Source organism: Tamandua tetradactyla, chromosome 11, assembly GCF_023851605.1.
Source record: "Tamandua tetradactyla isolate mTamTet1 chromosome 11, mTamTet1.pri, whole genome shotgun sequence".
Classification (NCBI taxonomy): Eukaryota; Metazoa; Chordata; class Mammalia; order Pilosa; family Myrmecophagidae; genus Tamandua; species Tamandua tetradactyla.
Window position 1 is genome coordinate 18,084,941 of NC_135337.1, and position 15,461 is coordinate 18,100,401.

A 15,461-nucleotide genomic window follows, 5' to 3' on the forward strand; every position below is an offset into this window, starting at 1 on the left:
CAGGTAAAGAAGCACTTAAGTTGTCAAAAGTAATTGGTAATGTTCTGATTTCCATAAACTGCTCTAATACCCTAAAGAGTCACAGTATTTAGTCTGACATGTGTGCATTGAGATGCTAAGGTGATAGCAAGGGGTGAAAGAACATAACAATATGGGGGCATATTTTCTGGATGACATTATAGTTCTAAAATTCTCTGCAATTCTTCCAAGGAGAATTTTTCTTTACTCATCATTCCTGCCCCCTCTCACCTTTGTAATAAAACTTGCTGGTGTCCACCAGACTTAGCTTTCCTTCAGACGGTTTTCTTGCCCTCTGTTCACAAACACCTTCCAGTCCTTATGTTTATTTGGAGTTCTTGTTAAGTGTAGTTGAACTCTTGATCTTTGTATTAGTCAATGCCAGCATCATTAACAGAACGTGAAATCTTAATATCATACTCAGCAATGATCTCTAGTTCTCATTTACTCAAGATCTAATATTGGTTGGGTCACTCTCCCAGGCAGAAATCTCAGTGCAGTGATTCTTATATATTTGCTGTTTCTATCTACTAATGGAGTAATCTCAACATATGACTGTCATTTCATGGTCACCATCAAAAAGGAAGAGAGTGATTGAAGAGACATACTGGCTCTTGATTGCATTCCTCAGTAGAGAAATGTCTTAGTTTCAAATACCACAGAATGGATGGGTTAAAATTATGATTTATTGTCTCACAGTTTTTGAGGCCAGAAGTTCAAAATAAAGTTCTTAGTTGGTGGTTTAATTTCTTTGGCTGCTTAGAGAAAAATATCATTAAACAATTCAGCTTAAACAATGGGAAATGTCCGAGAAAATGTCCAAACCAAGGCATTATCAAGGTGATTCTCTCTTCCTAAAGACTGATTGTTGGTAATACTTGTCTCTTCTGCCATATTGCAAGGAATATGGTGGCATTTGCTGATGGTTTCCTCTCTTCTAGGTTTTGTTGATTTCAGCTTCTTGCTTTGGTGGCTTTCTTTTTGTCTTGCTTCTGATTATAAAGGACTCCATTAAAAGGACTTCTGAATGAGATGGGTCACACCTTAACTGAATAAGCTTATCAAAAGAGCCTACTTAAAATGAGTCCACTCCTTCAGGAATGAATGGGTTTAAGAATATATTTTTTCTGGGGTACATACAGCTTCAAATTCCCACAATAGGTCCTGTTTTCTCTTAAGTTTCTATCATTCTGGTGCTGGTTTGCTGGTAATCCATAACTCAATCTCTATCTTCTTAGTATGGCCTTCTGTTTCTTCTATCTCATCCTCCCCTCTACTCTGTGTCCAAATTTCCTCTACTGATAAGGACTCTAGCTTTATTAAATTAAGACTCACCATGATTTTTTTTAGGCTCACCTTAATAGGATCTCCAAAGACCCTATTTACAAATGAATTCACAGCTACAGGATTAGGGTTCAGGGCTTGAACACATCTTTGTGGGGGACATAGTCCAATCCATTACAGGATATATGTAATGGCTATCAATCCATTAACAAGAATTAAACAAGGCTCCTACTTAACTAAAAGTGATTCTAAGATATACAGGAATATGCATGGATATTTTAAACTATCTTTCCCATACCTGCTATTGCAAATAGGCATATATAAGGAGAAATAAGGATGTACAGTTTTAATATTGAGTGCTATGGAACAAAACTCTGTCTTCTTAAAGTCTTCACATACTAGCCACAGAAAGAAGATGGAAAAATATAGAATTAATAAATTCCCTTTAACTTTTGTACATATACATATGTGTATATATATATATATATCTATATAGGCACATCCTTCTCTATAAATATGTGAGTGGAGTCTGCAAAGAAAGAGAATGTGCCAGAATTCATTTTACTTCATTTCAGTATAAAACCATTTATTTACATATTTAGGCAACTAGCTAGTTATAATCTCCCTATAAACCATTTTTTTCTATAATAAGTCAATTAAAATGGATAATTGTGGTCGGATGTCATCAGAATAAGGAAAATGAGTTCATGTTTTACACTTTCATGTACTTCTAAAGTTTTGTTAATGCTAATGAAAAAAATAATTACTCAAAATATGGTAATATTGATTTAAAATGAATATTATAATATTTCAACTTTTTCAAAATGATAAAATAGTAATTGTCCAATGTATACTCTTGTAAAATAAGAAGCATGCCTAATGTTTAAATATTATATAACGATTTGAAAGTATTTTGAAAAACAAAACAAACTAACCACTCAAAAAAACAAAGCAAAACAATAATATAAAACTGGTAATATCTCCATATCCTATAGCCTAATCTATTATCTGAACCAAGCACTAAGACTGCAATATACTGATATTTCAGAGCTTTGTTAGATTATTACATTCAGCCTTTGGGAAAGAAAATTTATCAGACTTTTTTCTTTCTCCTAAACTGCATCAGCTAAAATTTGCTTTCACCATTTTTATCAGACTATACTAATAAAATCTAGTAGCATACATTGGGACCTTTCCATTTGAAGCATTTTGTTGTTTAATTCTTTGTTTCCCAGATCATACATCAGCATGACCCAGATGACTGGTATAGAATACCAGACTCTTCAAGTGGATTCCGCTGGCATGTCTACACAAATGCTATGTCAATTTCTGCACACCCCTCCCAATGCCCCCACAATCGGAACCTGAAGCTTTTCCAAAGTCTAAAGCCTAATTTCTATAAAGTCAAGTGGTTATATTGAAGATTGTGATCATATCATCTACGTATTATTAATCATTTAAAATACCCATAATTTTGATAAATGCTTCGGAATAAATTTGTAAGAATCCATATTCCTGCAGCATAAGACAAAAGTGCTTATATAACCATATTAGGTTCTCTCAACAATATTATATACTGTCATTTTTAAACATTTCATTCATTGAATACTCTTAGTAGGATCTTGTGATAAAAATGTGGATTGCAAGTATGTTTTTTCATTGTGTAGCTTTTCATTTTTACACCTGTTTTTCTATGAACAAGTGTCTTTTTTATCAATTATTTTTAAGAGCTTTATAGAAGTCTAATATACTGCACATATTTAAAGGATATAATTCATTAGGTTTTGACATATATCAAACAAAATAGTATAAATTTGGAAATTAATGACTCTGATAGTGAGGACTCAGAAGGAAGTGAGGAGAATGGAAGAGAAAACATATATGGTTTCAGAGAATACCTAAATTGTATCATTAATAAATCATCTTTTTTAACCCAAATAATGTTCTTTTCTCTGAAATCTTCTTAGTCTGATATTAATATAGCCACTCTAACTTTCTTTTGATTGGTGTTAGCATTGTATATCTTTTCATATCATTTTTCTTTTAACCTGTCTCTTTATACTTAAAGTGTGTTTCTGATAGACTACATTGTTTTATTTATTGGACAAGCTCTGACTTTGTTTTATTTAGAATATTTTTGTTCAATGTTTTTATTGATTACGTTTTCATTTAAATATATCATTCTCTTATCTGTTTTATATTTGTACCATATGTTGATTATTCCCTCTTAACTCTTTTTCTGCCTTTTTTCTGAATCTGTATTATTTTCTACGTTGCTGTAAAATATTGCTACAAATAAAAAAATATTGCTACAGATTAGTGGCTTAAAGTAGAACAAATTTAGTATCCTACAGTTCTTAATTTCAGAAGTTTGAAATGGGTCTCATAGGGCTAAAATCAAAATGTCATAAGTATTGCATTCCCTTCGGCAGGCTTAAGGGAGATTTCACTTTCTTGTCTTTTTCAGCTCCTAGAGTCTGCCTGTATCCCTTGATTCATGGTTCTTTTGTGTTTTAAAAGCCACCAATAGCCCAGCCAAATCTTCATCACATCATATAATTCTGACATTAACTCTTTTGCTTTCCTCTATGGCATTTAAGGACCCATATGATTTCATTTGGCCCACCATGATATTCCAGTATAATCGCTCTATCTGGAGGTCCACTGACTACCAACTTTTCTCATTTGCTACCTTAATTGTCCTTTGCCATGCAACATAGCATATTCATAGGCTCCTGGGTTTAACACATATTCGTCTTTGGGAGGTCCTTATTTTGTCTACCAGAAATTCCATTTTATCTTCTTTTTTTAGCCTATTAAATAAAATTATTTACTGTGATGTTTACCAGTAGGTTTGAGGTTTTAGAATATATGCATATATATACACAGACACACACTAAAATATACTAATACATTTATATATGTTATAAATATGACTTAGTATAGTCTACCATAAAGCGATGTTATACCATTATATATATAGTATAATAAATGTATTTACTAATTAGGGAACTCTAGAAAAACAGAATCAACACGGAACACTCGCAAATATAAAATTTATAAAAGTGTCTCACGTGAGCGCGGGAACGCAGAGTCCAAAATCCGCAGCGCAGGCTGTGAAGCCAATGATTCCGATGAAGGGTCTGGACCAACTCCACAGGAGAGGCTCATCAGCCTAAAAAGGAAAGCCTGCCTCTTTTGAATCCTCCTTAAAAGGCTTCCAGTGATCAGATTAAGCATTACTCATTGCAGAAAACACTCCCCTTTGGCTGATTACAAATGGAATCAGCTGTGAATGTAGCAGACGTGATCATGATTTCATTCTATGAAATGTCCTCATTGCACTGGAGAGGCCAGCACTTGCCCAACCAGAAAAACAGGTACCACCACTTGGCCAAGTTGACATACGAACCTAACAATGCCAGTCTAACCCTTGTCAACTTGGCAGCTATACATATTACCCTAAACCATACCTAATTTCTAAGTAAAAAACAATAAAACACACATTTTTTTTTCACCTAACAAGACTCAACTGTCCTGCATATAACTGGAAACACATTAAATCTCTCCAGAATAGGGTCCAAATCCTTGGGTAATATTCATTCTTAAACTTGATATCTTACAACTTAAACAGTATAACATAACAAAACAGCATTACAGTCCTAGTTACTGTAACTGATCACGTGGTCAAAGTTCATATTTATCACTACCTTCTTCCACTACTCATTCCATGTTCCCTTTACCCTCAGCAAGACTTCAGCTGGCTGTGGTTCTTTGCTTGATGGGGTGACCCAAACCTTCATTCCTGAAATTTCAGAGCCATTGGTAGTCCTGCCTGGATTGGCTTGTTGCAGTTTTTCATTGATTTTAATCATAGGGCATGGTAGTACTAAAAGATGCCCTGGGGGATCTCCTATATTCCAAGAAAACTCTTCTTTACCGCAATTATGTAGTTGCAGTCCTACTTCCCCCTGATAGTCAGGGTCAATCCCCCAGACAATAAAGTAATCCCCTTCTTGCTTGTTGACAACATAAGTAGCCCGAAGTGATCCGGTGGCAGTCTTAACTTCCAGTTCAGTGGAATCATTGTTGTTTCCCCTGGAGGAAGCATTCCCCATTTTGGAACTAAAACCTGTTGACCATCAGAGCACAGGGTCACAGGGAAAGGAAGCAAAAATTTTCCTAGTGGATCACTAGGGGTAATAATGAGTGATACCTGTCCCATTTCCACCCCTTGTTTCCTGGACCTATGGATCCTGGCTATGGGAGAAATAGCACCATACAGTGGACGCTGATTCAGAGCATACACAGCTTCCTGCAGAACATTACCCCAGCCTTTCAAGGTATTGCTACCTAGTTGGAACTGTAATTGAGTTTTCAATTGATTTCATTGTTCTATCAATCCAGCTGCTTCTGGATGATGGGGAACACGGTAAGACCAGAGAATTCCATGAGCATGTGCCCATTCCCGCACTTCATTTGCTGTGAAGTGTGTTCCTTTATCAGAAGCAATGCTATGTGAACAACATGATGATGGATAAGGCATTCTGTAAGCCCATGGATAGTAGTTTTGGCAGAAGCATTGTGTGCAGGGAAAGCAAATCCATATCCAGAGTATGTGTCTATTCCAGTTAGAACAAATCACTGTCCCTTCCATGAAGGGAGTGGTCCAATGTAATCAAACTGCCACCATGTAGCTGGCTGGTCACCTCAGAGAATGGTGCCATATTGGGGGCTGAGTGTGGGTCTCTGCTGCTGGCAGATTGGGCACTCAGCAGTGGCGGTAGCCAGGTCAGCCTGGTGAGTGGAAGTCCATGTTGCTGATCCCATGCATAACTTCTATCCCTACCATTATGCCCACTTTTTTCATGAACCCATTGGGCAATGATATTAGTTGATGGGGAAAGAAGCTGACTGATATCCACAGAACGGGTCATCTTATCCACTGGATTATTAAAACCTTCCTCTGCTGAAGTCACCCTCTGGTGTGCGTTCACATGGGACACAAATATGTTCATCTTTTTAGCCCACTCAGGAAGTCTATCCACATACTTCTTCCCCAGACCTCTTTGTCACCAATTTTCCGAGTATGGTCATTCCAAGTCCTTGACCATCCAGCCAAAACATTAGCAACAGCCCATGAGTCAGTATACAAATGCACCTCTGGCCAGTTTTCCTTCCAAGCAAAATGAACAATCAGGTGCACTGCTCAAAGTTCTGCCCACTGGGAGGATTTTCCCTCACCACTATCCTTCAAGGACACCCCAGAAAGAGTTGTAGTGCTGCAGCTGTCCACTTTTGTGTGGTGCTGAACCTAACTGCATATCGTGCTGAACCATCTATAAACCAGGCCCAAGTTTTCTCTTCTTCAGTCAATTCACTGTAAGGAACTCTCCAAGAGCCATAGCTCTGGTCTGGGAAAGAGAAGGCAATGTAATAGGAGTGGAGACCATGGGTATTTGGGCCACTTCTTCATGTAACTTGCTTGTGCCTTCAGGACCTGCTCTGGCCTTATCTCATATATACCATTTCCATTTTACAAGAGAGTGCTGCTGTGCCCGCCCAACTTTATAGCTTGTTAGGTCAGACAACACCCAGCTCATGATAGGCAACTCGGGTCTCATGGTAACTTGGTGACCCATGGTTAGTCAGTCTCAACTAAGGCCCAGTAGCAGGCCAAAAGCTGTTTCTCAAAAGGAGAGTAGTTATCTGCAACAGATAGTAAGGCTATGCTCCAAAATCCTAAGGGTCTGCATTGGATTTGCCTATAGGAGCCTGCCAAAGGCTCAAGACAGCATCTCTATTTGCCACCAACACTTCCATTGGATCTGTTGGATCATATGGCCTAAGTGACAGAGCAGCTTATACAGCAGGCTGAACCTGTTGCAGAGCCTCCTCTTGTTCAGATCCACACTCAAAATTAGCAGTTTTTCTGGTCACTCGATAAATGGGCCAGAGTAGCACACCCAAATGAGGAATATGTTATCACCAAAATCCAAAGAGACCAACTATGTGTTGTGCCTCTTTTTTGGTGGTAGGAGGGGCCAGATGCAGCAACTTATCCTTCACCTTAGAAGGGATATCTCAACATGCCCCACACCACTGGACATCTAGAAATTTCACAGAGGTGGAAGGTCCCTGTATTTTTGTTGGATTTATCTCCCATCCTCTGACACGCAAATGCCTTACCAATAAGTCTACAGTAGTTGCTACTTCTTGCTCACTAGGTCCAATCCAACATGATATCATCAATGTAATGGACCAGTGTGATGTCTTGTGGGAGGGAGAAATGATCAAGGTCCCTATGGACAAGATTATGACATAGGGCTGGAGAGTTGATATACCCCTGAGGTAGGATAGTGAAAGTATATTGCTGACCATGCCAGCTGAAAGCAAACTGTTTCTGGTGGTCCTTACTAGCAGCTATTGAGGAAAAAGCATTTGCCAGATCAATAGCTGCATACCACATATCAGGGGATGTATTGATTTGCTCAAGCAATGATACCACATCTGGAATAGCAACTGCAATTGGAATTACCACCTGTGAGTTTATGATAATCCACTGTCTTCCTCCAAGGCCCATCTGTTTTCTGCACAGGTCAAATAGGAGAGTTGAACAGGGATGTGATGGGAATCACCACCCCTGGATCTTTCAAGTCCTTAAGAGTGGCAGTAATCTCTTAAATATCTCCAGGAATCTGGTATTGCTTCTGGTTTACTGTTTTGCTCAGTAGGGGCAGTTCTAGTGGCTTCCACTTGGCCTTTCCCACCATAATAGCTCTCATGCACAATTTAGAGAACCAATGTGGGGATTCTGGCAGTTGCTCAGTATGTCTATATCAATTATACATTCTGTAACTGGGGAAATAACTACAGAATGGATTCAGGGCCCACTGGACCCATTGTGAGATGGACCTGAGCTAAAACTCCATTGATCACCTGGCCTCAATAAGCCCCCACTCTGACTGGTGGACCAGAGTGATATTTTGTGTCCTCTGGAATTAATGACACTTCTGAACCAGTGTCTAATAATCCTCAAAAAATCTCATCATTTCCTTTTCCCCAATGCACAGTTACCCTGGTAAAAGGCCGTTGGTCTCCTTGAGGAAGACTTGGAGGAAAATTAACAGTATAAATTTGTGGTAGTGTAACAGGTTTCTCCTCCATAGGGAACAGGTGTCCCCTTCATTCAAGGGGCTCTGATTCTGTAAATTGTCTCAAGTCTGGAAAGTGATTAAGGGGCCATAACTTTGTGTTCTTGTAATTCAGGTGAGACTTCTGTTCACTTGACCTAGAACTCTTTTGTTTATACAGCTCGAACAAGAATTTAGTAGACTGTCCTTCTATTGTATTTGTAGGTACCCCATTATTTACTAGCCAATGCCACAAATCTTTGCAAGTCATATAATTTTGATGCCTGCTTTGAGTTTGCTGTCTATTATAACAGCCATGTCTACCCTGTCTTTGGTGCTACCACCTGGCTTCTGCCAACTTGGGATCCTGTCATCCCCATTGTTCTTAAGGATTCCAGCTCAGTGACAACAGCTCCTACAGTAATATCTGACCTACAGAGAAGGCAACCACGCTCTTCAGGGATGATGGTGCTCATCTCACAAATTTATTTCTTACTGTTCTGGTAAAAGTTGCATCCTCCAGAAATTTCTGGGGTGTAAGAGCAGGCTTTGCATGATAAATTCACTCTAACATTCCAATCTCTTTAAGCCTCTGGATTCCCTCATCTACATCATACCAGGGCAGTTCTGGCATTTCAACCTCAGGTAATGTTGGCTACCTTTTGATCTATGTTTCAGTCAACCATCCAATCAAACTGTTAATATCTTTTCTAACCCCTTGAGCTATAACATTGAATGCAGAATCTCTGCTTAGTGGGTCCATATCAATAAATTCAGCCTGATCCAGCCTTATACTCCTCCCACCATTATCCTACACTTTTAAAATCCATTGCCACACATATTCCCCTGTTTTCTGTCTATATAAATTGGAAAACTCACACAGTTCTTTTGGAGTATAACATACCTCTTCACATGATACTTTGTATCTCACCTTTGTATCTCAGGCATAAGCAGATACTTTGTTCTGTTGGAACTTTAGTCTAGTTATAGGTCTGGAAGAAATGAGAGGTGGTGGGGGTGGATCATGAAAAGAATTAGAAATATCTTTCAAGCCATTTGCCTCAAGGCCTCACCAGTCAAAACAGGAAAGCCTGCCTCTTCTGAATCCTCCTTAAAAGGCTTCCAGTGATCAGATTAAGCATTACTCATTGCAGAAGACACTCCCTTTGGCTGATTACAAATGGAATCAGCTGTGGATGTAGCTGACATAATCACGATTTCATTCTATGGAATTCCTCATCGATGATTTCATTCTATGGAACTCCTCATCGCAACAGACATGCCAGCACTTGCCTAACCAGACAAACAGGCACCATCACTTGGCCAAGTTGACACATGAACTTGACCATGGTCCACTGACTACCAACATTTCTGATTTGCTACCTTAATTGTCCTTTGTCATGCAACATAGCATATTCATAGACTCCTGGATTTAACACGTATTAGTCTTTGGGAGGTCCTTATTTTATCTACCAGAAATTCCATTTTATCTTCTTTTTTAACCTATTCAATTAAATTATTTACTGTGATATTTACCAGTAGTTTTGAGGTTTTAGTGTATATATATATATAAGTATATATATATACACACACACACTAAAATATACTAATACATTTATATATATTATAAATATAATTTACTATAGTCTACCATAAAGTGATGTTATACCACTACATATATAGTATAATAAATGTATTTACCAGTTGTCATTTTTTTATTTTTTGCTATTATGTTTTATAAACCATAGTATACTATTATTTATTGTTTAAACTGTCAACTATCTTTTAAAGGGATAAAAATGAGAAAAATTTCTCTGAGTAGATTTACATTACTATATGGTAACACTTTATTTCCACCTGAAGGACTTCCTTTAATATATCTTGTAGTAGGACCTGCTGGTAAAAATCTCTCAGTTTTTATATCTGAAATACTTTTTATTTTGCCTTCACTTTTGAAAGATATTTGCACTATTTATAGAAATCTAGACTGAAATGTTTTTTTTGATTTTTTTGCTGTTTTTTTTTCATTATATCAAAGATGTTCTACTCTCTTTGGGCTTGCACTGCTTCTGATGAAAAATATGTTTTATTTTTATTCTTATCTGTCACATGCTATTTGTCTGCTTTCAAGATTTTCCCTTCATTCTTGTCTGCATCTTCTTAACTATGGATGTTATCAGAATATTTTGTGCATTTCCCTCTCATGGTGCTGGGCCCTAGAAGCTCATACAAGGCAGTGATCTAAAGTATTCATTGGGACCACTTACACCCAGAGTTCGCTGCCCTCCATTGCCTGTGGTCTAGTTTGTTGAAACAAATTATTGAAAATATTTTGTCAATTTTATCTGATTTAAGGAGGGAGGATATATCTGTTCAGGAACAGAAGGCTAAACATAGGACTTTGATTTTGACATTTAAAGTAGGACAATTTATTATTGTTTAAGGCAGAACTTTTTGCCTGTTAAATATATCTTTGCTTAGTCAGACAAATAACTTTATACATAAAAAAGTCAAAATACTTAGAATCAAATTATTTAAATAAACATGCAAAATTTAATACTAAAATATCTATAAATAGAAGCAAGTTCTCTAAACTGAAAACTACAAAATAATTTTGAGAGAAATAAAAGAAGATCTAAATAAATGGAAGGATATACGATGGCCATGGATTGGTGAGCTGAAAGTGAAAAATAAGACAGAAAACTTTTTGAGGAAAATACAGGAGCTATTTTTAAGAGTTTGGTAAAGGCAAAGAAACTTACTACTAACCTTTCAAACTACTCTTGTACTTAATATGGGTAGCTGTTTCTCTTCCCTCGGCTCTTAATTTAAGTATCTATTCCTCATCCGCATAAATATCTTGTTAATTATATTCCATACAAATTGCTATCAAAATCTATTTTATAACTCAAATCATACTTGATAATTATGCATTTGTTGGTTATATGTTTATCATTTTCTACACACAGCTGGGAAGTTCTGTGGATGCAAAATCAATGTACACTTTCTTTAGCAATGTTTTCGAAAAGCTTAGTACAATACTGGAAGAGAGTACAACTTCATAAATATGTGCTTAATGTGTGATTAAGTGTATAAGACTAAGCAATCTTTTAAAAACAAACTTCTAGTCCCCTCATTCTTATTAGGCTTTATCTTTTTTTTTTTTTTTTTTTTGCCTTTAAGACCACATTTTTTGAAATGTTTCATTTATACTTGTTGCCTTGTTTCCCCATTCTCCAATCACTTCTCAATCTATTGTGGTCTTCCCTGTACTCTTATTTATTTAGTGAAGCTGCTTTTATCAAGGCAACTAAGTCTGTTGTGGTTAAGTCACTTGAATTTTTCAATTGTTATTTTAATTGACCTCTATGTTAAATTTTTAAAATTGGCCACTTACTCCTTTAAATATTTCTTCTATTTTTTCCTATGAACAATTTTTTGTTTATATATTTTTTAACTATCTGACTACTTGCTCCTCTATGTCTAATTTAGAGGCTCTACCTCTTTGGGTGTCTTTTAAACTTTTGTATATTTTGGGACTTTTATCTGTACTGTTCCTTTTTCAATATATAGGTGCCTACTAGACACACAATTTCTTTCTATACCTTGGCTTCAAGTACTATTTAGAATAATATGAGAATGATTTCCAAATCAATGCTGCCAATTCATCATTATTCTAACTACCAGAGCAATAAGTCTAATTTCTTAATGGAAATTTCAAGTTTGTTATTCTACTATAAACTTAAAGTCTATATGTCTAAAATGTATCTGTTTTCCCTTCTCTGACCTTAATCTTTCTTTTCTTCTCATAATGTTTTGCTTTCAATCTAGAAACAACGACCCTTGTTTACCCCATCTTTGCCACCCCCATATAATCAATCACAGATGGTATGATATTTATGAGGCAAAACTGTGACCATGCTGCACCCTTTCCCAAAAATTTTACCCTCTTTTCATATAGTTTGAAGCTCCAACTCAATCCATGGTGTTAAAACTTTCAGGGTCTGGCTCCCTATCAAACGTCTGGCTACTTTTCCTGTTGTTTGTCCTTTTCTATACTCTTTGTATACATAGAATAAATTTTCTATTAGAGAGGAAAACATGATGGTTTTGTCCTTCCAAATATTAACTGTGTTGTTTATTGTGCCTACAATGCTCATCTCATACTCCCAAAGCTACTCTTCCCCTTTCCCATTGTGTTGTTGTCTCAGCAAGCTGAGCCTATAATCTGCGTGTTTCTGTTCTTCTGCATATCCTTCTTCTATCTGGCCAATAGAAGATGCTGCAGGATAACAAAGGATGGGAGGAAAGACAGCTGAGAGGTTTTGTTCACTTCACTACCTTTCTACCAAATTAACCGCAGCTGTCTATGTCCTCAACACAACTACTAATCGTAGGTCTTCTCTATGCAGTTACTTTGGATTTGGGTAATTGGTCTCTTCTCACGTCAAGTAAGGACTCATGGTATTTATAACAGTTCTAGAGCACCATGCTCAAACTATTGGATTCTATTAGAAAATAATCCCTTTGCCAATATATTGATCTTGGTTGTATCATGTTTCTTTCAGGATACTTACTAGCATAGATACTAATGTACATGTAATTGTCAAATAACTTTAAGTAAAAGGAGTAAATTTATAAAAGAGGTAAATGTTCTAAATATACAAAGATTGACCTTCTCACTTTAGGTCCTGGTAGCAGGTTTGGTTGTAAAGATTTTAAAGAATAATAATTTATTTATATAGACTTTTATGGGTGTATTGGAAGAATTTCCAAGTCTACTTTGGTACAGGATTAGTGTGAAGGTTGCTTTTGTTAAGAGTATCATAAATTTAAATTTAATTGGGATTTTATAATTTCAATATGATTTTTATTTTATTTTAAAGCCATAATATCTTAACTTGATATACTATTATTGGATTGACAAAATAAATTATTTGAGAAAACAGAAAGAAAGATGCCACTGTTTTAATTTCCAAGGCTGCTTAAAGCAGGTTCCATGAAATGGGTTGACTTAAACAATAGGAATTTTTTCATTTACAGTTTGAGGCTGAGAAAATGTCTAAGCCAAGGCATCATCAAGGCAATGCTTTCTTCATGAAGACCATCTAGGCAGTGATACTTGGCTCTTCTGCTATGTGGCAAGACACATGGCAGCATCTATTGGTCTCTCCCTTTTTTCCAAGTTTTGTTGCCTTTAGCTTCTTGTTTCCATAGCTTTATCTTTCTGTTTCTGAATTTCATCCTCTTACAAAGGCCACTGGAGTAATAAATAATAAGATATAGACCCTTTCAAACTGAGGTGGTTCACACCTTAACTGAAGTAACCTCATCAAAAGTTTCTACCTACCGTGGCTACACACCCACTGGAATAGACTAAATACCCAGTATGCATTTCTAGGATACACAAACCAACACAACCACTAATGTACATGAAGTTTCCAAATTATAAAGAAAAAAAAGAAACTTAACAGACATTATTTAGGAAAAACAGTAATCATTGAGGGTCTTAATTTTCACAATTTATGATATAATAAATTAAAATTTTAAACACATCCCAACTAACCACAATGTTTTAATTGAATTTAAAATGGGAAAATGATTTTATTTTCATTTCATATTAAGTATTTAGGCTTGACTGTTACAGATCCCACAAATTCATTATATGAACATTTTAATCTTACAGGTTAACTGAAAATTCAATTTATTATTAATTAGTAATAATCATGTTTTACATTAATCTTTAAGTTTGCAAATTCATGAAAAGAAATTATAATGCACAAAGTAGCTGTTTCACTTACATTGCATTTGCTTTTATAAAATAAGCCTCAAACAAAATGCTCTTTAGAGTAAACTAAATATTTCCTTTTTCTGGAGTCTTACATTATATAATTCTTTGTTCTAGGTATGGTGCTTGCATAATGCTAATGATTTCTTTAATTTCTGGTTCAGATTTGCCATTGAGTTTGTCTCTCATATAACTTTATCATAGCTTTTATTCTACTTGTTTTTTTTTTTGCATTTATGCATAAAATCAGTTGTTTCCACAGGCCTGAAGAAATAATTTCTAGTCTTTTCCCTAAAAATTTTTACCTAAGCTATTTTTGTCATTTAATACAAGGTTATAACATCATATTAATAACATATTTACCAAGCCCAGGTCTGTATAGACACATTATAATATTAATGCTAGTCAAGGTAGAGTAAATTTAGGTTATGCAGTTCTTAAACATAGATGAATAATGATTGCTAATTTTATCGTGATATATTTTGAGACCATTCTTCTCCTTTTACCAGTTAATGAATGCTTCCTCCCTTTTTTTGGCTTGTTTGCTTGCTTGCAGTGACTCTTTGCTTGTATCATATAAGACTATAGGGAAGAAGGTGTCCTGGAACTTTTTAGAAAAATGATCTCAAAGGCAAACTACCAAGATTACAACATGCCTCGTTATGCCTTGTTTCAAATGACAGTTGTGAGATAACATCACATAGCAGTAGCAGAAGACAAACCTTCAATTTTCCATTATACTTTCTTCAAACATCTCGATTTGTCAGTCTCATTGCATTCCCTGCAGAGAAAAGGATCAAATTTATTTTTTCCTGTTAACTACCAATGGTGTACATATACTGAATGGGGCACACGTGCAGTTTATTTATCATGAAACAAGTGATTTTTATTTAGCTGTATTACGTAAATATATCCCTGATGTATTTGAAGATATACCTATACATGCAAAATTGAAATTTCAGAGTCACCTTATAGAGTAAATCAATACCAGAATGTAATAAGAAATGTAATAGGACATGTTTAGCCATGGCAAAATAGTTAACCTATAGTTTCCTCAGGAGTGGAAATGGAAACATAGAAGTAGATGTGGGTTGCTACTATTTAGCTCCTAAAATGCAAAACTCAGTTGAAAGTTAATATGGCTTCTTTTCATACAAATATATTTTTCTTCAAGTGAATCCTCCTTCTCAAATGTTAGTTGAGCAAATTTACTTTTTAAAACAAAAAGAGAGAAGTGC